The sequence below is a fragment of the Eurosta solidaginis genome, chromosome 5 (assembly GCF_040869045.1).
Source record: "Eurosta solidaginis isolate ZX-2024a chromosome 5, ASM4086904v1, whole genome shotgun sequence".
In the NCBI taxonomy this organism is placed as follows: Eukaryota; Metazoa; Arthropoda; class Insecta; order Diptera; family Tephritidae; genus Eurosta; species Eurosta solidaginis.
The window spans coordinates 114,969,928-114,991,831 of record NC_090323.1 but is presented as its reverse complement, the minus strand read 5'-3'; the positions used below and the strand labels follow the sequence as shown (position 1 = coordinate 114,991,831).

At 41.6% G+C, this 21,904-nt stretch overlaps 1 protein-coding gene across 1 annotated transcript in view; it reads right to left on the bottom strand.

Annotated features, from left to right (window-relative positions):
* Positions 1-21,904, bottom strand: part of LOC137254259 (leucine-rich repeat-containing protein 15-like) — a 1,016,997-nt gene that overhangs the window by 132,363 nt on the left and 862,730 nt on the right. The window lies entirely within an intron of this gene.

The window sequence follows — 21,904 nt, the reverse complement described above, 5'->3', positions numbered from 1 at the left end:
CACTAGTACCATGGCAACCTATATGGTTTTTTTTTTTCGCAACTGGTACATGCCTCGTACACAGATCAAAGAGAGTCAACTTAAATATTTCAAAGCAATGACCAACATCAGAGATGGAAAGCAAATTGGCCCAGTCTATTTCAGCTAGATCCTGATTAAGTATAGAAAAATCACACTTCGAAAAGTTAAATGAAAAATCATCAATTAAAGAGCGAGCTCCAAACTCATAAAATTCGAGTTTAAGAATTAAAGCAGAATGGTGCATATCCGTCGGAGCGAATGGCGCATGGCACTCAGAAAGATTAGAATTTATGTCATTACTAATAAAAATTAGATCTAATATTCTATCGAGCCTGTTTTTGAAACTATTGATTTGATGTAAATTTAGACTTAAGATATTATCTTTAACGTATGACTCAAAAGACTTAGTAATATTATTAGGTAATAGGCCTGACGCAGAGTAACTATGAGACCAATCCCCTAAAACACATAAGTGATTATCTCCTAATTTATTTAAAAATAGGGACGATATATTGTTAACATGAGCTTTGTAAATTTCTTCCAAACTGTTCGGCGGTATGTATGATGCAACCAGATATAGAGATCCAGACTGTGGAGAACCACGGACATTGACGCAGATCTGGTCAAGGATGGTATCAGAATTATCTAACATAATAAGGGAGGCATTATACTTGCGTTGAACAGCGATTAGTACGCCACCCCCTCTTGAACGCCCAGTTTTAGTACAATCCCTATCCTTACGAAAAACGACGAATAGCTTGGGATCGAAGAACTCAGCGTCGAAGAAATCCGAAGTAAGCCAGGATTCAACAATGACAAAAATATCGTACTCTAATTGGCAGCTAAATACTCTCAAAATGTGCGATTTAGTCCTGATACCAGAAGCATTTTGGAAATACACTTTAAGCTGTTTGTTAATTATGTTCTCATTACTGCTGGAAGCTAGGTGAACTGGAGTTGCTTTTCCACTTGAGGAAAAAAACGGAAAGGGCGAACATTCACACCAGCAGGCCACAAGTCTGGCGATAAAATTTTCTCATAAACAGCATTAGTAACGCCAAGCTTAAAGTTGACTTTTGTTATTGAGCCAACAGGTGTATCTTTCTTAACGAGTGCTTTGCATGAAAAATTATACCGATCAGCCTTCAAATGCCTTACCAGGTAGCTAATAATATCATTAGAAGAAACTGACGGCTGAAATGACGATAGATGAAGCCAAATCATTCCAACGACTCCCAACTCATTATTAGCATTAGAGCCAACGAAATTTGGCATACGACGCTTGAAAACTTCAGTGCTATCTTTCAGCGCAGAAGGGGATAAAGATGCAGGCGTAGAAATAGATGTAGATGTGAGCGTAGAAGTAGATGATGATAAGCCAGGTGCAGAATTTGTAATCGACCCGACAGTGCTAGGCTGCTTACGACGTTTGTATGTTTGTTTGGTATTAACATTGTTTTTATTATTACCAGCGCCATCCATACAGGTAACATTAGAGTTATTAGCCTGTGATTTAAGAACCGAAGCAAACGATCTACCACTATTAGCAGAATTATTAACAGAGTTATTCTCATAGGTTTGAGACACAGCTGTGGTGGTAGCATTGTTAATAGCTATTGGTACTGAAGAATTATTTTTGTTATCAACGTTCATAGCACTATTTTTAACAGTGAACACGCATCAACATTGGTAGCCATAGCACACGTATTAGCAACTGCTGTATGTTTAGAAGCAGCAGGCAAAGCAGAAAGACTAACTACTTTTTCACTTGTCGTGTGTGACGATGAGGAAGTACCATTAGAATGAGAAGCACCAATTATACCCACGTTCGAACGAACATTGGAAACAGCAGCAATGCATGACTCAGAGGAAGAGCGAGAGCGACAGGTAGGCAGCGGCAAGTTACAGAGCGCATTCTGCATAGAGCTTAACTTAACTTGCAGGTCGCTGACTTGTCGACGTAAACGATTACCTTCGTCTATTGATGTTTTAAGCAGACGTAAAATCTTCTCTTCATTGCGTTTTAGCACAGCAATATCACACACTAACGACTTCAATGTTTTTTCTATATTGCACAAATTATCGTGATTGTTTTTGTTTTGCATATCTTCATTAAGTGAGCCAGCAGGCAGCAAGGGCAGGTCATTTACAATACACGATGACGCTTTGTTAGATGATGATTTAAGAGAGGCGGGTGGCGATCGAATCGACCCACGACGCTCACACGCACAAGCTTTACAGTAAAAGGCACTATTAGACTCTCTTAAAAAGTCTAAGTCAGTCTCTAAAACACCCACACAGGGAATATGAAAAAGTACCGAACACTTAGCACATTGAACCTTAGGTTGAGTGCGCTCAACTCTAAGACCACAAATACAAGGCATTAAAGTAAAACAAGCAACAAAAGCGATTAACTATGTCACAGTACATATAGCAACAAATGCAATTAATATATGTCACAGTACATATAGCAATACAAAATCGTTGCAGAGCGATTAAAAAACACGTCCGGTCAGTACGACTGTTCGATTATATTTTTTGTGAAATTGTATAAGTAAATTCATTTAATACCATATATATATATATATATATATATATATATATATATATATATATATTATATTATTCAGTTTATAATTTTAATATGAAATTGTATTATCTACAATGAAAAATCAAAATTGGTGGAGGCCTAAAACCTGTAATTTTGGGGTCTTCACATCCCCCCTTACTTCCGGCTCGTGATTGTTACTTCGCTGCCTCTGTTGATCCGTTTTCATCGCGTGAAAGCTGTAAATTTTGTGCAAAACCATCTAATCATAACCCGAACCGTGTTGGTATTTCCTTCTTTAGATTTCCAATGGTTTCCCATTTCGCAAAATTTCGTATGTTTATGTGTATAAATGTACGTGTGAAGCGGCAATTACCCACCGACGTGTGTCGTACGTACGGACGTGTGTCGTACGAAACACGTATGACCGAACCCTCAAGCCCGTAGGAATCAATGTGTGCGTCTGTGTATATGTACATAACATATTTGTGTGTGTATTTTTTACAGATAAGCACTGTTGCCATTGTCCATTTTGCATGCATGCTTATGGAAACATTAACTTTTCCCAATTTAATTTTTGATGTTGTAAAAGGCTGGAATTAATATTAAATAAATATAAATAGATTACATATTTATAATCTGCACTTTTACATAATTATTTCGAATTATTTTCACAATTTTTCACACTTTAATTAGGTGTTTTTGCATAAAACTGCAAACGGTCAAAAATTAGCGCACAAAAGTTTACTAAGCAACTCTGTCTAGTGAGAGAGCGATCAGCTGACACGTTCTTACGGAAAAAATCAAAATTGTTTTGATTTCTATGTTCCGGGCTACGTACGTACGGGCGTTGCACGTCGGTGAGTTTTCGTTTAGATTGCAGACTCATAAGATAGGTCGTGTCAGCTGACACGTTTTGGTACGTACGTTCGTGAGTAACTGCAAACCGCATGAGTTTGCTAATTTCTTACATGTTGTTGTTGTCACCAAATATGTAATACTTCTATATCACTGCTACTGAACTGTGCAGCCTGTCAAACATTACAGTACAGATAAAAAACGAGAGAAGGAGACAAAATCTCAAGGCTGTCTTTAATTTTTGTAAAAAAGGGGCTTAAATATATGTATATCTCAACCAGCCATCTAGCTTCTTTCAATATTGTAAATTAGGCTATTTCGTTCTCCAAATGAAAGAGTAAGCTTTTGTTTTCCATTAGTATTATAAAATTTTTATTGTTTTAAGAACTCCGCAGAATAGCAATACCGATTTGTGCTGAGTGCGCAGATATACATATGTAAATTAGCCCTTAGTTCATTATAATGCTGGCTATGTTGCTTGGAAGGTACAAAAGAAAATAAAATGTTCCACATGTCAAGGGCAATTGATAGGTGGAGAAATGCCTTTACTTTCAGCGCACAAAAATAAAGGCCAGTTTTTCGCCCCATCTGAGGACGTATGTATGTAATATTTGTATAGTGTCGGAGAAAGTTTTAAGACAAGTTCTCAAGGCATGTCCAATTGGAAATGCAAAATAAAGTTTAATCATATATGTAATACTCCTATATTGATAATAGTAAATGCTCGCAATGTGTTTTGAATTCGAAATCAAAACAAGACAGCCTATAAAATTTTTGTGATTGTAGCAGAATAAGTGGTACAAGAAAAAATTTAAATTTGGGTACATTCGATTACTGCATACAAAAACAAAAACGTTTAAACAGCAATATATCGGCACTCTGATGTTTGGGAATGTACCTAGCCTTTTGTACCAATATAGGATTATTACATATATGAGTTTAATAAATAAAATTTTTCAAAATACAAGTGATTCATTCTCCAATAGTGTCATGGTCGATCACATAGCCATAGAAAATTTATTTAGCAATGACATCTTTAATAATCACCAGACACAGCTGTGTAAGGAAGTAATAAGTTTTTATTTGGATGTTTGCTCTTTGAAACGAAAAAAAGCACGGACGAAAAAGAGTATGTTAGAAAAAAATTAACAAACTTGATATTATTTCAACACCAATAGCAGCCAGCTCAGCACCTGCTTATATTTTGTTTACTTCATCAAAATTTACTTCATTAAAAAACTCAAAATAAGTAAAAATTTGAAATCGTTTATTCTAATTCACTTTAAATTATTTTTAAAAACATTTAAAGAAATGCTTGTTGGGATGTATGTATAAGTATATTTTTATACATGTATATTTGAATTTTTTTTTATTTCAAAAATATGAATTCTTCGCCTCGTTTTTTTACTATCTATGTAAATAAATGTACTTTGTATGGCTGCACCCCATGCTCAAATAATAAATACATCAAGCCTTGTATTGTATTTGTTGGCCTTTTCATTGTTTAATCGACTAAACTTAGATTTTATAACAATTAGTATACAGAAGTTGGGTAAAGGGGATAGTGACCCGTTGTTACCCTTTAATACTTTTTTACACACGCTGCTACAATTCACTAACACTAACAAAGTCCGCGCATGCGCATTTGCACAGTTTCAGCAAATAATGATTGACAGAAAATTTGCACATTAGGAAGATAGGAAGGTATTGATATAGAAGTATTATATATATGTTGTCACAAAATAATTATTCCGCCTTAAGTTACGTTGACCTTTATTGTTGTACTACTGTAGCTTTAATACCTTGCAATTCTTATGTTAGTTGCCGTCCTCGTGTGTTTGCCCTTTCTGTATTGCTTGTGTTTGTTGTTGTTGTACCACTGTATCTTTTCATTTCGTGCTTGCTTGCGTTGTTTGTTGTTGTACCATGTAGCTGTGATATTTTCTATTACTAATGTTATTTACGGCGGCCACCGTGGTGTGATGGTAGCGTGCTCCGCCTACCACACCGAATGCCCTGGGTTCACACCCCGGGCAAAGCAACATTAAAATTTTAGAAATAAGGTTTTTCAATTAGACGAAAATTTTTCTAAGCGGGGTCGCCCCTCGGCAGTGTTTGGCAAGCATTCCGAGTGTATTTCTGCCATGAAAAGCTCTCAGTGGAAATTCATCTGCCTCGCAGATGCCGTTCGAAGTCGGCATAAAACAAGTAGGTCCCATCCCACCAATTTTTAGGAAAAATTAAAAAGGAACACGACGCAAATTGGAAGAGAAGCTCGGCCTAAAATCTCTTCGGAGGTTATAGCGCTTTACATTTATTTATTTGTTTTATGTTAGTTACTGTTGGTATACGCGTGCATTTGCCCTTTATTGTATTGCTTGTGTTTGTTGTTGTTGTACCATTGCATTTCTTTATTCCTTGTTATTGTTAGGCAGCTGTGATTTGTTTGGGGATGCTGGGATAAGCACTCTTTCTCCGTGGATGAATAATTAATTTCTGCTTTGTTGAGACCATTGTACAGGTCTACAAGTAGGATATGTAGCAGCACGCACATACACAGCCACGCTCACCTGATAAAATGCTTGTTCTTGTTCGTTTTTTTTGTGGATGCTATTTGGCACTGTTGTACTTCTTAGGACCAAACAAAGTTTAGTAGCTGCTATCGAAAACTGCTTAAAATTTTTTTTTCTTATATTACAAAGAAATATACTTATTTACTTTCAAACGAGCACTTAATTACATCTCTCTTTAATAACCATATATTTTGGACAATTTTAATTAACAAATTGTGATACTTTTTTACGGGGACGATTGCTAAAACACGACCAAAATCGTCGGGGGAGGTATTAATAGACGCGTTTTTGCCTCGCTTCCAATAATTCGAATACTTTTTCTCTTCGGATTATTGACAACAGGACAAAACGCGTCTATTCATTTTTCTTTCCGCTTTTTTGGACGGGTTATTGCAGTCGACCTCGGTTTCAAACTGTTTTTCGCGGAGAACTTTTGAACGGGTAGAAAAACTTAACTCCCCTGTTTGTATTCTTAATACTGAAATAACTACGCGTTCTCAGATACCCCAATTGCAGACTTTTTTATAATTTTCTGAAGGACCCACATGGGTGCACTTAAAATTTCCTACTAAATTCGTTAAAAGAAATTTACCATCACAGCAACCCATATCTGATATTCCGATCCCTTTTTTGCTTCCCTGTGTCGCTTTCGACGAAACAACCCCGGTAATTTTGACACTTCGTTCAGTATCAAAACTCATGTTCCACGCAGGTTCCACTGGGTTCCACGCTAGTTTGACACTGACCGAAGTGTCAAACTGCCGTGTGTTAGAAAGGGAAAGGAATTGTTTCCCTCTCATACATATCATACTTGTAAACCTGTACAATGGTTGAGACGGCGGCTGGCGTACGCGATTACCCGCTCTCCGTCGTCTAGCTCCTGTGTGAGGACTGCTCCTAGTCCAAAATCGCTCGCGTCTGTTTGTAATGTGAATCTTCGCATAAAATATGGTGCTTCGGTGAGTGAATTATTCAGTGTCTGAAATGCCGTTTCTTGTATTTTGGTCCATTTCCATCTGTTACCCTTCTTTAACATGGTTGTCAGCTGATGCGCTATTTTTGAAAACTATGGTACGAATCGCCGGTACCAAGATGGTATACCTAAAAATCGTCTTAATTCTCTTACGTTTGTTGGTGCTTGCAATTCTTTAATCGCTGCTACTTTATCTGGGTCCATGTGTATACCTTTTTCGCTTACGACATATCCCAGATACCTTAGTTGCTTCTTGAAAAATTTGCACTTTTCGGCGTTGATTCTTAAATTTGCTTTTCGTAGGCGTTTAAACTCTTCTGTGAGATGTTTAATATGCTCCTCTAGCGTTGAGCTTGTAATTATGATGTCATCTAGGTATGCGTTCGGTTCTAATTTGGGGCCGATTACTTGATCTAATGCCCGTTGAAATGTTGCAGGTGCTGAATGAAGACCAAATGGCATCACGCGCCATTGAAACAGCACGCGTATAGGTACAGTAAATGCCGTATATTGCTTACTTGCTTCCGCCGTAGGGATCGGCCCGTAGCCGTTTTTTAGATCCAGGCTACTTATGTACTTCGCGTTTCTTAGCCGGTCTAGTATGTGTTGGATCCGCGGTAGTGGGTATGAATCGGGGACTGAGCGTGCGTTGAGCTGGCAATGGTTTATACATAACTTCCACTTACCATTCTTCTTCTTTACGAGTACGATCGGTGCACCTTTGCGGGCTTCGCGAGGGCTCCATGCACCTCTTCTCCAATAGCTCGTTTACCTCCATATTAATGGTTTCCTGCATCTTCGGATTCCGTGGAAATTATCTTTGTTTTATCGGCCGATCATCACGCATGATTATTTTATGCGCCGCGATATCTGAGGTACCAGTCATATTTTCGAAGCTAAGAATCTGTTCGTCTAGGAAATCCTTAACTCTTTTAGTGTTTTCAGACGGGCGTTGTTGGTCCGTGGTTAGTCCTTCCGTATCCTTTACATCGGGATCGCCTGCCTCAGTTATTGTCCTGCACATAACCGTGTCTTTGATTACCTCTTCTGCTTGTAGCGTTACCGTGTGACCGTCGAAACTTAACGATGTGTTTGCACTGGCAAGTTTATCCATGCCGATAACAACTTCTTCTCTTAGCCCTGGAAGAACGAGTATTTCGCTATTGTACTTTTCTTTCTTAATCTCTACATCTGCCACTATTGCTTCCTTTAGCGTGCTGGCTCTACCATCGCCCAATACCACTCGGCTTCGTACCTGTTTAAAAATGGCCATACCTAATCTCCTCGAACATGTCTCACTCATAAAACTCCTTGTCGCTCCTGTATCTACTGTTGCTGTTACTTTGCAGCCATTTATCTTTACGTCGGCCAAAATACGTCCTCCTGTTTGCTTAAAAATAGTTAGACCTCTCGAATTTGTATTGCTGGAGACCCCACCCCTCGGGTCTGGTCGATTCTCCGGTCGTTTCCCGATGATGCGCGGCAACAATTTTTTGTGAGAATGTTGTGCCAACCACATTCCCAAAAAATTCTCGACGTTCATTGCGGCACGCATAGGCACGATATCCGTTTTCACCACATCGCCTGCACGCGTTCCTGGGGTTCGTATACGGTTGTCTTGTTGGTGGGTTACTTCGCTGCGTATTGCCATTGCCAGTCCTGCTACTTGGCTCTACATCTGGTAATTCTTGTATGAAAAAATGCCGGTAATCTGGATGCCTTGCTGGAAGTGCTCCTGCCACTACTCTCTGCGTATCTCTACCATTCGTGATATTTTCGAAGTTCTCTGCCAGACTCACCAAGCCTTCGAGCGTCTGAAATTCAGTTCGCTTTATATATAATTGATACTCACTTCTGCAGTTTCGGTATATTCTTTGCAGTCTTTGTTCCTCGGTGAGGTTCGCGTGTCTCATGAGGTTCTGTAGTTGCAAAACGTAATCCTTGAACGACACTCGTGGTTGTTGTTGTTGTAGCAATGTTTTGCCCACCTAATAGCTGTGACCGATCACAAATTGTCATCAATATCCTCTAACGGGAGTACAAGGAAACTTGCTGTTTCGACAGGGGTGGACCATAATGAAAGGGGTGTTAGAGGCGTTGGTTCCACATTACAATTAAAGAGATGGTTGGTGTCATGTGGGGACACATTTTGTATGTCAGGGTTGTGGATATGTAAGAGTGTAACCTGTTCCAGTATCCAGAACGAAGTTGAGCCAGAGTGACTCGCGTTTCCCTGGGGAGTATGCGTTCCCCTTCCGCAAGTTTTGGGTACTGTTCCCCGAGTACTGGATTCACCGGGCAATTCCCGGCATAAAGGTCCGACGCCTGTTTGTGGAGTTCACCAAGGACCTGCTTGTGTTTTTTTGTTTCATACGGCTGATTTCTCAGGTGCCGTATTTCCTCAAAGTGCTTACGGAGATGACTCCTTAAGTCCCTAGGCGGTGCTGGCTCATCAATCAGATGTCTGTTGGGATGCCCAGGTTTCTGGGTATTCAACAGGAACTCTTTGGTTAGCATCTCATTTCTCTCCCTGATGGGGAGTATTCTCGCCTCATTATGTAGATGGTGTTCTGGGGACATAAGAGGACATCCCGTAGAGGTTCTGAGCGCAGTATTTTGGCGGGCCTGTATCTTCTTCCAGTGGGTTATTTAGGCTTGGCGACCATATAGGGGACGCGTAGCACGCAAACGGTTGGCCAATTGCTTTGTATGTGATAACGAGCGTTTCTTTGTCTTTTCCCCAAGTACTGCCAGCAAGGGATTTGAGGATTTTATAACGGCTCTGGATTTTCCAAACAATTGCGGCTGCGTGCTCACCAAAATGTAGACCCAGATCAAACGTCACACCCAAGATTTTGGGGTGTAGGACAGTCGGTAGCGTAGTGCCATCGACGTGGATGTTCAAAATGGTCGACAAGTTGTAAATAGGGTCGCGGATGATTTAGTCGTTGATAACGCCAGGTTTAGCGAGGCGAAAAAACTGGGGAGATCAGGGAGGTAGCCGTATATTCTGTTGCAAAGCTCATCGATCTTTCGGCCCGGGCCTGTGGCAATTCTTGTGCAGTCATCGGCGTAAGGAACGATAGTAACTCCTTCTTGTGGCGAAGGTAGTTTTGATATGTAAAAATTAAACAAAAGTGGGGATAGGACACCACCCTGAGGCACCCCTTGTTTAATTCTTCTTGGCTCTTTACCTACACCGGCAGAGAGGTTACAACCGCTTAGGTGCTCCTCCCATTTCGCCCATTTGTGTTCATCCATAACCAATCTGATGCGTTGGTTTATATCCCTTATTTGGGGGTCGCCGGGATCGAGCTGTCTTATAAGGTCACGTACTCTCGCTAAACTTGCGGCCTCTGCCGGGAAGTTGGGCCGAATTTCGGAAATTCTACCGGCGGGAATGAAACGAGCCGAGGCGGATTCAATGACCCAGCGGAAAGCACGCCTCCTTGGCGGGCATCAGTTGGGATAGGGAGGACAGCAAAGCGTGGTCGTTGTGTTCGCTGATGTATCTCGTCTTCCAGCCTTTCGAAGTATGATGCGCTCAATAAGAAGCGTAAAAAGTCGTGTTTAAAACTGTTCCATTCACTCCAGTGACGATTATTGTTCCGCAGCCATACCAGGGCTCGGTCCTTGAATAATTCTGGTAGCGCTCGCGGGAGTGAATTAAGGTCAAATTCATATCCCTCCGCCAGCTCTTCTACTCTCTCGACGAAACTCAGTGGGTTACATTTGTCATCGTACTTAATTCCCCATTTTCGTGCTCGGTCCATTACGCAGACGGTAGACGGAGGTTGGCTAAGTTACCCTGCAAATTGATATGACATATTAGGTATCGCAGGTATGCTTATGCTTTCAATGTTGTTCGTTCACCGGGGTCGCTGGTCGACTTCCGGAAGCGGTTCCACTGTTGCCTTGACCTTGTTGATTAGTGGTTAATGTTGTTTTGGAATGCTTTGTTTCCAACTCTGCGGAACTTGTTGCATAGCCCGGATTTTGGTTAACGAATTGGGCGAACTCCTTCCTCAACTCGTCGACGGTTCCGCTGTTGTTGAATCCAAATTCGGCCGCGTATGTGAAAAGATCTTCTTTCTTCAGGTAATAAATCCAATTTACCTTGACCATGTTGTTTTGTTATATGTTCCGGTGAAATAAAATATATGACCCCTTATATGTATAAGGGTCCCTGCTCGGGTGCCAATTATAACGAACCCCGTTAGTCGGGTTTATAGCTGGGGTATAACTCAGCGAATGGGTTCGCCTATACAATAAAAGATGTTAGTTATACGTTATAAAAAATTATGATTTTTTTAATCCTTCGGAAAATCTATATACATATGTATATACGTATGTGATTATAATATGTTTAATCACCGAGTGTTTTACACGCCTCGGTGGTATGCCTGGTGAATATACGTAATCGGTGAGCGTTTTACACAACTCACCGAATCCCTAGTAAATACGTAATCGGTGAGCGTTTTACACAACTATCCGGACCCCTAGTAAAATACGTAGTCGTCGAACGTTTTACACGACTCGGCGGTATACCTTTTACAGCCCACCGTATATCTCACTCTACGACTTCTAAGCCAAGAGTCCCTTGTTCTTGAATTTGCCGCTCCTTTTATACGATTTTTGAGTCGGCTTCCGTTGCTTTACAATAAAAGTTCTTATAACTTAGCTAAATATATGCATGTGTGTTCGCTATAGCTTGACAATTCCATTTCTCCTTGTTCGATTATACGTAAGTTTGCGCATAATTATGTGAGTTCTTACACTCTGCGATAAAAGTTTTCATCTCCTGTATATAATTTAATATGTGTTATCATTATACATATGTATATGTTTTAAAATGTATGTATGATTGTACAAAGTATATTTAATTCAAAATGTGTGTACATATATGTATAAGTAAATTTATTTCATTCCATATATATATAAATTATTATAATTCAGTGTATAATTTTAATATAAAATTTTATTATCTACAATGAAAAATCAAAATTTGTGGAGGCCCCAAAAGCCTGTAGATTTGGGGTCTTCACAACCTTTCCTGCCGATGAGAGCCACGGCTCCTGGATCAGCGCCACGTCAAACGAACCCTCCTCAAGTGTTAGGAGGAGTTCGCTCGACGCCAATTTACTGTGTTGGAGGTTTATCTGTAAGACTCGCAGCACCATTGGGCTGTTTGTCCCCCTCCAGCACTTTCGTAGTCCTCCCCTTGCCCTTTTGGTTTAGAGTATTCGAGGCCCCTTTCAGCCTCTCGTAACTGTTGTGCCGGGTGTTCCTCTGTGCGACTCACAGCTCCATTTGGCAGTTGGTCCTCTTATAACACTTTCGTGGTGACGTCGGCTACCCCAACCTGTCTTTTTTCTCTTAGGCTTTTGAGGCCCTTTTCGACTTCGCCCACCTCTAGCGTTTTAGGATTTTTTCCTCGGGACTTCTTTTCCTGAGTCGCATGTAAATTTTGCCTGTGCCAAAGGACATTTTGCGAAGCTGCGTGTACAATATATCCTCCGCCTGCTTGTTTATTTGGAAGATGTAGAACTGACCTTCTTCCGTAGGCCGAGATACAGTAAGTACCTTTTAATACTGTGTCGGTATGTTCGGATTCTGATTCTGCAGAAGTCGCAGTGTATCCTCCGACTTCATCACGCATTGTATCCATACCTTAACTTCTGGTACCGCGGGGATTTGCGCTTTATCCACCACCTCAAACCACGCATTCGTGTATTGCCTTTGGAGGTTTGGGACCACTTTCTCCTGTCACCGCAAACTCGTGATGTTGTCGCACGCTATCACTTTCACACCATTGTACCATCCCCCCGAATCAAAGGTTGAAAGGGGCTTACTTGGTTGTTCCCGCCTCATCTTAAGCATTAAGCTAATAAGCTCCCTTTCTACAGATCCACACCTTTTAGTAGTCATCTGTCCGAGAGGACTGCTACGATCAACCAGCCCAACAGTCAGTGACTGCTTTGCAACATCACTCATCTTCTCGGGAAAAGCCGGACTCTTAGTGTTATCTCCCTTTGGCACCTCCGAGAAAGCCAGAGTCTTAACGTTAACTCCCTTTAGCACCTCCGGGAAAGCCGGAGTCTTACCGTTACCTCCCTTTGGCTTATCTCCTACTTCCGTAGTTGGAACCTCCCTCTGACTCGCAGCTTTCGAGGTAGTTGCCACCTCGCTATTGGGGCCCATCTGTTTTACAGTTTGGGCCTACTTGTCTTGCCTATGCCACTGCCCTGGATCGCGGCTCTGGGACTGAGTCCTTTCTGCCTCTTGAAAGCAGGCTTATCGCCTTCCGTTGCCTCCTCATTCTGCCATTCTTCCTCCTTGTACCGGTTGCAGAACCGAGAGTTTCTCGCAGCAAACCTGTTGAATTGCCTTGGATCTACTTCTACCGCCTCATGGGCCCATTCCAAGCGCTCGATCTGGACTTCTGTTGGATCGACTACTGCTCCCAAGCGTTGTAGAATTCTTAGAGCTGCACGGTACCACGAGAGAGCTCTTTTACTTCCTATGTTACATACCCTTCTCCACTCTTCTACTCAATTTTCATTTGTGTGCTTTTCCAACACGGAGTTCATTGAATCAGCACTACTCTCGCTCCCCGAGTCCGACGCATCGCTTAATGCGTATTTGTCGTCCTTGGCTTGCGACTCAGTCCTCCTCTTATCATCGTCTTTATTACAATTACGGCCACCGTGGTGTGATGGTAGCGTGCTCCGCCTATCACACCGTATGCCCTGGGTTCAACTCCCGGGCAAAGCAACATCAAAATTTTAGAAATAAGGTTTTTCAATTAGAAGAAAATTTTTCTAAGCGGGGTCGCCCCTCGGCAGTGTTTGGCAAGCGCTCCGGGTGTATTTCTGCCATGAAAAGCTCTCAGTGAAAACTCATCTGCCTTGCAGATGCCGTTCGGAGTCGGCATAAAACATGTAGGTCCCGTCCGGCCAATTTGTAGGGAAAATCAAGAGGAGCACGACGCAAATTGGAAGAGAAGCTCGGCCTTAGATCTCTTCGGAGGTTATCCCTCCTTACATTTTTTTTATTTTAATTAGTCGTTCATCTTGGTCGTACGACCACGGTCCAGTATTATATACTGGGAAAGAACCGCCCGCCACACCAGCACCCCTTACTGTGGTAAGGCCATCAATACTTCCCGAGGTGGCCCGGTATCGGGAAGGCTCCGTTCGAATACAGCCGAAATTACCCTCTGGCTGCAAACCGTCCAATAGGCACGGCCCGCATAACACCTTGAATTAGGGGGATGGCAGTTCTTGGTCACCTACATTCCGCCACCCTCCTATGAGGCGAAACGGCGTAGATGTCAGTCCTAAACAGCTCCGCCTCATAGTCGATCGCTATGGAGTTCGGCTTAGCCCTCACACCAACGACAAGGTGCCTACCGTAGTGAGGGTAGCTTGTAGGTAGTCATTTAAATAATTTAAGTCACATGGGCGCCTCAGGATTGTCTCAAAAGGCATTCCAGTCATTGAATATCACGATTTGGGGAAGGCAACCCAAAACTGGATAAATCTTTTCCGCAAAGGCCTATTACTTTGTCCTCGATGTCAATCAAACCTTAAAAGAAATGTTAATTACTTATCCAATCATTATCATAATAGTCGTAAAATTTTGTTCCAAACCTTGATTTATTAAATCTTCGGAAATTTGTAGATCGGTATCATTACGCCTTCTGCGTTCATTGAAAATGAAGTCTTCAGCATTTGACGGTTGACAAAAAACTATTAAAATGGAAAATAACTCTCTTAGCCTTGGCGGCGAATGCAAAAGAGTTGCCTCAGCTATGGCATTATTCCTATGGTCGTCGTTCTGCAAGCGGCTTGAAAAGTGGTAAAACTACACCATTTACAGTTTTCAAGCTTTCAAAAGAGGTAGGACCTCGAATATTGTGAACCAATAAACGTATATAAAAAGATTCCATTTGATTGGGGTGTACAGTGTAAACTCTACCAAGCGCCTTTTTAGTCCCTGGGTTACCTTCAATAGATATTCCGAACTTCCTTATGGAAAATTTATTATTTCTCCACGTATAATAAGACGGCACTTCATGATAAAGAAGTGTTTTCGCCAAAGGATCGGTAGCGCATAGTTCAAAAAAAGCCATCAACGTAGTTTTACGGGGTTTTCCAGAACTCGGGGTACATTATCTACAGAGAAGTACACTCGTTGCCCATTCTGTAAATGCACTGCTAAGTGTACAACAGTTGGATATCGCTCATGGATGGGAAAATCAATAAAAAAAAAAAACGCCAAAAAACTCTGAAGTGCTTATATACCGACCGTTGAGATATTTTTTAATTTCATCCCAAGTATTTTGAAAAGAAAATGTAGCTTGATTTGTGCCCTTATTAACATATTTGCGAATGCATTTAATAGCTTTAACGGAATGACAGTATTCAACGTTAATATGTGCCGAAAAACAGCGCAGTAGTACAGGGCAATAAGGAACAACCAATATATTGTTTATCCTGTCATAGTTCAACTTACATCAAGGTCGGCAGTATTACCTCCGTTTTCAGGACACCGTCTACGGTATGTTGGGTAGCCATCTTCGCCAGACTGCGTCTCAGCGCTATAATTGCGGGGAAATCTCTTCACACACTTACCATGTGCCATGCATGGGGAAAATATATTATGTTGTCCACATGGTCCATGTATCAAATTTGTGCACACAATTTCGTACAGGAGTGGGTCATCGCGTTGGCTGGGTATTTCAGCACAAACAACACTGTGGAACAAATTCAGGTTAGCTAAAGTTAGGTCGATTCTGAGAGTGAGGGGTGAAAATAGAGGCTAAATTAGAAGACCCGTATCGCGGCGTTTGTTTATGTTAGTTCGAAGTTTTTTTAATCGACCTTCGAACTTTGCAGTCAAATGCAATAAATTTCTTCCCCTTCTTCCTCTTTTTCCTCGTCTTCCTCTTTTTTTTTCCAACCACCGCCCAGGGTAGCGATTTTTATTTATTTCGTACATGCGAACTAATATCAAAAATAAAGATTCAGTTAAGACTCAAAACTCAGCCGAAGCTGATATCTTTTAATTTTCGCTCGGTGGTGATAAAATTCGCTATTAATTTTTTTGGAACTTATTTAATTTTGTGAGTGATTTAAGTTAAGTGCATCGGTTTCATAAAAATAACAAAAACAAGGAAGGAAGGCTAAGTTCGGGTGTAACCAAACATTACATACTCAGTTGAGAGCTATGGAGACAAAATAAGGGAAAATCACCATGCAGGAAAATTAACCTAGGGTAACCCTGGAATGTGGTTGTATGACATGTGTATCGAATGGAAGGTATTAAAGGGTATTTTAAGAGAGAGTAGGCCATAGTTCTATGGATGGACGCCATTTAGGGATATCGCCATAAAGGTGGACCAGGGCTGACTCTAGAATTTGTTTGTACGATATAGGTATCAAATGAAAGGTGTTAATGAGTATTTTAAAAGGGAGTGTGCCTTAGTTGTATATGTGAAAGCGTTTTCGAGATATTGCCATAAAGGTGGACCAGGGGTGACTCTAGAATGTGTTTGTACGATATGCGTATCAAATGCAAGGTGGAAATGAGTATTTTAAAAGGGAGTGATCCTTAGTTCTATAGCTGGACGCCTTTTCGAGATATCGCCATAATGGTGGGCAAGGGGTGACTCCAGAATGTGTTTGTAAGATATGGGTATCTAATGAAAGGTGGAATGAGTATTTTAAAAAGAAGTGATCCTTAGTTCTATAGGTGAACGCCTTTTCGAGATATCGCCATAAAGGTGGAACAGGGGTGACTCTAGAATGTGTTTGTACGATATGGGAATCAAATGAAAGGTGTTAATGAGTATTTTAAAAGCGAGTGGGCCTTCGGTGTATAGGTGGACGCCTTTTCGAGATATCACCATAAAGGTGGACCAAGGGTGACTCTACAATGTGTTTGTAGGATATGGGAATCAAACGAAAGGTGTTACTGAGCATTTTAAGAGGGAGTGGGCCTTCGGTCTATAGGTGGACGCCTTTTCGAGATATCGCCATTAAGGTAGGCCAGGGGTGACTCTAGAACGTGTTTGTACGATATGGATATCAAATGAAAGGTATTAATGAGGTTTTTAAAAGCGAGTGGCCCTTAGATGTATATGTGAAGGCGTTTTCGTTATATCGGCCAAAATGTGGACCAGGGTGATCCAGAAAATCATCTGTCGGGTACTGCTAATTTATTTATATATGCAATACCTCGAACAGTATTCCTGCCAAGATTCCAAGGGCTGTTGATTTCGCCCTGTAGAACTTGTGAGCGCGGATTTGGTTCCTAAAGTCTCTTTGTTGATCGTAATATCAGTAAGATGTACTCACATAGAATGGCCTGGTAGTTAAATTCTTGAGGATAACAATTGGCGACAATTGGTTTCACAAATTCCTACTAGGGTTAAAGTTACAAAACATAGTTCAGTGGCAACACCTGTGGCAAACGGTCTAACTGCGTGCATGATGGGTTTGAGAAAATGAGGAGATAAAGAGGAGAGCACGATCGATTTCCGCCAAATTTATCTCTTTTTTCTGGTTGGAGACATCAACGTCGCCATTAAGGTGGGCCAGGGGTGACTCTAGAATGTGTTTGTACGATATGGATATCAAATGAATGGTATTAATGAAGTTTTTAAAAGCGAGTGGCCCTTAGATGTATATGTGAAGGCGTTTTCGCGATATCGGCCAAAATGTGGACCAGGGTGATACAGAAAATCATCTATCGGGTACTGCTAATTTATTTATATATGCTAACCACGAAAAGTATTCCTGCCAAGATTCCAAGGGCTGTTGATTTCGCCCTGTAGAACTTGTGAGCGCGGATTTGGTTCCTAAAGTCTCTTTGTTGATCGTAATATCAGTAAGATGCACTCACATATAATGGCCTGGTAGTTAAATTCTTGAGGATGACAATTGGCGACAATTGGTTTTACAAATTCTTACTAGAGGTAAAGTTACAAAACATAGTTCAGTGGCAACACCTGTGGCAAACGGTCTAACTGCGTGCATGATGGGTTTGAGAAAATGAGGAGATAAAGAGGAGAGCACGATCGATTTCCGCCAAATTGACCTCTGTTTTCTGGTTGGAGACATCAACGCGTGAAGTTGTGAAAAAAAAGTTCTAATTTTATTTCGATGGTGCATGGTCACCGAAGCCACCCGGTCGTATAGTATTTTCAAAGAAACAATAAACGGAGCAATAAAAACCTCAAATCCTAATTGGATGTAAAAACCCCGTAAGGCATCGGATATACCCGTAATAATCATTGACACCACGGAAAATATATACAAAGAAAAAAGGATCACTAGTTTCGCTGGATTAAAATTTCCACTATATTGTGTTGCATGCATCAAAAAAGTAGCCTTTGATATAAAAGTGACCATACGATCGGAACAGCTTTGAAGGTTTATGTAAGGTTTTAAATATACATAGTTGCAAAACGTAATCCTTGAACGACACTCGTGGTTGTTGTTGTTGTAGCAATGTTTTGCCCACCTAATAGCTGTGACCGATCACAAATTGTCATCAATATCCTCTAACGGGAGTACAAGGAAACTTGCTGTTTCGACAGGGGTGGACCATAATGAAAGGGGGTGTTAGAGGCGTTGGTTCCACATTACAATTAAAGAGATGGTTGGTGTCATGTGGGGACACATTTTGTATGTCAGGGTTGTGGATATGTAAGAGTGTAACCTGTTCCAGTATCCAGAACGAAGTTGAGCCAGAGTGACTCGCGTTTCCCTGGGGAGTATGCGTTCCCCTTCCGCAAGTTTTGGGTACTGTTCCCCGAGTACTGGATTCACCGGGCAATTCCCGGCATAAAGGTCCGACGCCTGTTTGTGGAGTTCACCAAGGACCTGCTTGTGTTTTTTTGTTTCATACGGCTGATTTCTCAGGTGCCGTATTTCCTCAAAGTGCTTACGGAGATGACTCCTTAAGTCCCTAGGCGGTGCTGGCTCATCAATCAGATGTCTGTTGGGATGCCCAGGTTTCTGGGTATTCAACAGGAACTCTTTGGTTAGCATCTCATTTCTCTCCCTGATGGGGAGTATTCTCGCCTCATTATGTAGATGGTGTTCTGGGGACATAAGAGGACATCCCGTAGAGGTTCTGAGCGCAGTATTTTGGCGGGCCTGTATCTTCTTCCAGTGGGTTATTTAGGCTTGGCGACCATATAGGGGACGCGTAGCACGCAAACGGTTGGCCAATTGCTTTGTATGTGATAACGAGCGTTTCTTTGTCTTTTCCCCAAGTACTGCCAGCAAGGGATTTGAGGATTTTATAACGGCTCTGGATTTTCCAAACAATTGCGGCTGCGTGCTCACCAAAATGTAGACCCAGATCAAACGTCACACCCAAGATTTTGGGGTGTAGGACAGTCGGTAGCGTAGTGCCATCGACGTGGATGTTCAAAATGGTCGACAAGTTGTAAATAGGGTCGCGGATGATTTAGTCGTTGATAACGCCAGGTTTAGCGAGGCGAAAAAACTGGGGAGATCAGGGAGGTAGCCGTTTATTCTGTTGCAAAGCTCATCAATCTTTCGGCCCGGGCCTGTGGCAATTCTTGTGCAGTCATCGGCGTAAGGAACGATAGTAACTCCTTCTTGTGGCGAAGGTAGTTTTGATATGTAAAAATTAAACAAAAGTGGGGATAGGACACCACCCTGAGGCACCCCTTGTTTAATTCTTCTTGGCTCTTTACCTACACCGGCAGAGAGGTTACAACCGCTTAGGTGCTCCTCCCATTTCGCCCATTTGTGTTCATCCACAACCAATCTGATGCGTTGGTTTATATCCCTTATTTGGGGGTCGCCGGGATCGAGCTGTCTTATAAGGTCACGTACTCTCGCTAAACTTGCGGCCTCTGCCGGGAAGTTGGGCCGAATTTCGGAAATTCTACCGGCGGGAATGAAACGAGCCGAGGCGGATTCAATGACCCAGCGGAAAGCACGCCTCCTTGGCGGGCATCAGTTGGGATAGGGAGGACAGCAAAGCGTGGTCGTTGTGTTCGCTGATGTATCTCGTCTTCCAGCCTTTCGAAGTATGATGCGCTCAATAAGAAGCGTAAAAAGTCGTGTTTAAAACTGTTCCATTCACTCCAGTGACGATTATTGTTCCGCAGCCATACCAGGGCTCGGTCCTTGAATAATTCTGGTAGCGCTCGCGGGATTGAATTAAGGTCAAATTCATATCCCTCCGCCAGCTCTTCTACTCTCTCGACGAAACTCAGTGGGTTACATTTGTCATCGTACTTAATTCCCCATTTTCGTGCTCGGTCCATTACGCAGACGGTAGACGGAGGTTGGCTAAGTTACCCTGCAAATTGATATGACATATTAGGTATCGCAGGTATGCTTATGCTTTCAATGTTGTTCGTTCACCGGGGTCGCTGGTCGACTTCCGGAAGCGGTTCCACTGTTGCCTTGACCTTGTTGATTAGTGGTTAATGTTGTTTTGGAATGCTTTGTTTCCAACTCTGCGGAACTTGTTGCATAGCCCGGATTTTGGTTAACGAATTGGGCGAACTCCTTCCTCAACTCGTCGACGGTTCCGCTGTTGTTGAATCCAAATTCGGCCGCGTATGTGAAAAGATCTTCTTTCTTCAGGTAATAAATCCAATTTACCTTGACCATGTTGTTTTGTTATATGTTCCGGTGAAATAAAATATATGACCCCTTATATGTATAAGGGTCCCTGCTCGGGTGCCAATTATAACGAACCCCGTTAGTCGGGTTTATAGCTGGGGTATAACTCAGCGAATGGGTTCGCCTATACAATAAAAGATGTTAGTTATACGTTATAAAAAATTATGATTTTTTTAATCCTTCGGAAAATCTATATACATATGTATATACGTATGTGATTATAATATGTTTAATCACCGAGTGTTTTACACGCCTCGGTGGTATGCCTGGTGAATATACGTAATCGGTGAGCGTTTTACACAACTCACCGAATCCCTAGTAAATACGTAATCGGTGAGCGTTTTACACAACTATCCGGACCCCTAGTAAAATACGTAGTCGTCGAACGTTTTACACGACTCGGCGGTATACCTTTTACAGCCCACCGTATATCTCACTCTACGACTTCTAAGCCAAGAGTCCCTTGTTCTTGAATTTGCCGCTCCTTTTATACGATTTTTGAGTCGGCTTCCGTTGCTTTACAATAAAAGTTCTTATAACTTAGCTAAATATATGCATGTGTGTTCGCTATAGCTTGACAATTCCATTTCTCCTTGTTCGATTATACGTAAGTTTGCGCATAATTATGTGAGTTCTTACACTCTGCGATAAAAGTTTTCATCTCCTGTATATAATTTAATATGTGTTATCATTATACATATGTATATGTTTTAAAATGTATGTATGATTGTACAAAGTATATTTAATTCAAAATGTGTGTACATATATGTATAAGTAAATTTATTTCATTCCATATATATATAAATTATTATAATTCAGTGTATAATTTTAATATAAAATTTTATTATCTACAATGAAAAATCAAAATTTGTGGAGGCCCCAAAAGCCTGTAGATTTGGGGTCTTCACAACCTTTCCTGCCGATGAGAGCCACGGCTCCTGGATCAGCGCCACGTCAAACGAACCCTCCTCAAGTGTTAGGAGGAGTTCGCTCGACGCCAATTTACTGTGTTGGAGGTTTATCTGTAAGACTCGCAGCACCATTGGGCTGTTTGTCCCCCTCCAGCACTTTCGTAGTCCTCCCCTTGCCCTTTTGGTTTAGAGTATTCGAGGCCCCTTTCAGCCTCTCGTAACTGTTGTGCCGGGTGTTCCTCTGTGCGACTCACAGCTCCATTTGGCAGTTGGTCCTCTTATAACACTTTCGTGGTGACGTCGACTACCCCAACCTGTCTTTTTTCTCTTAGGCTTTTGAG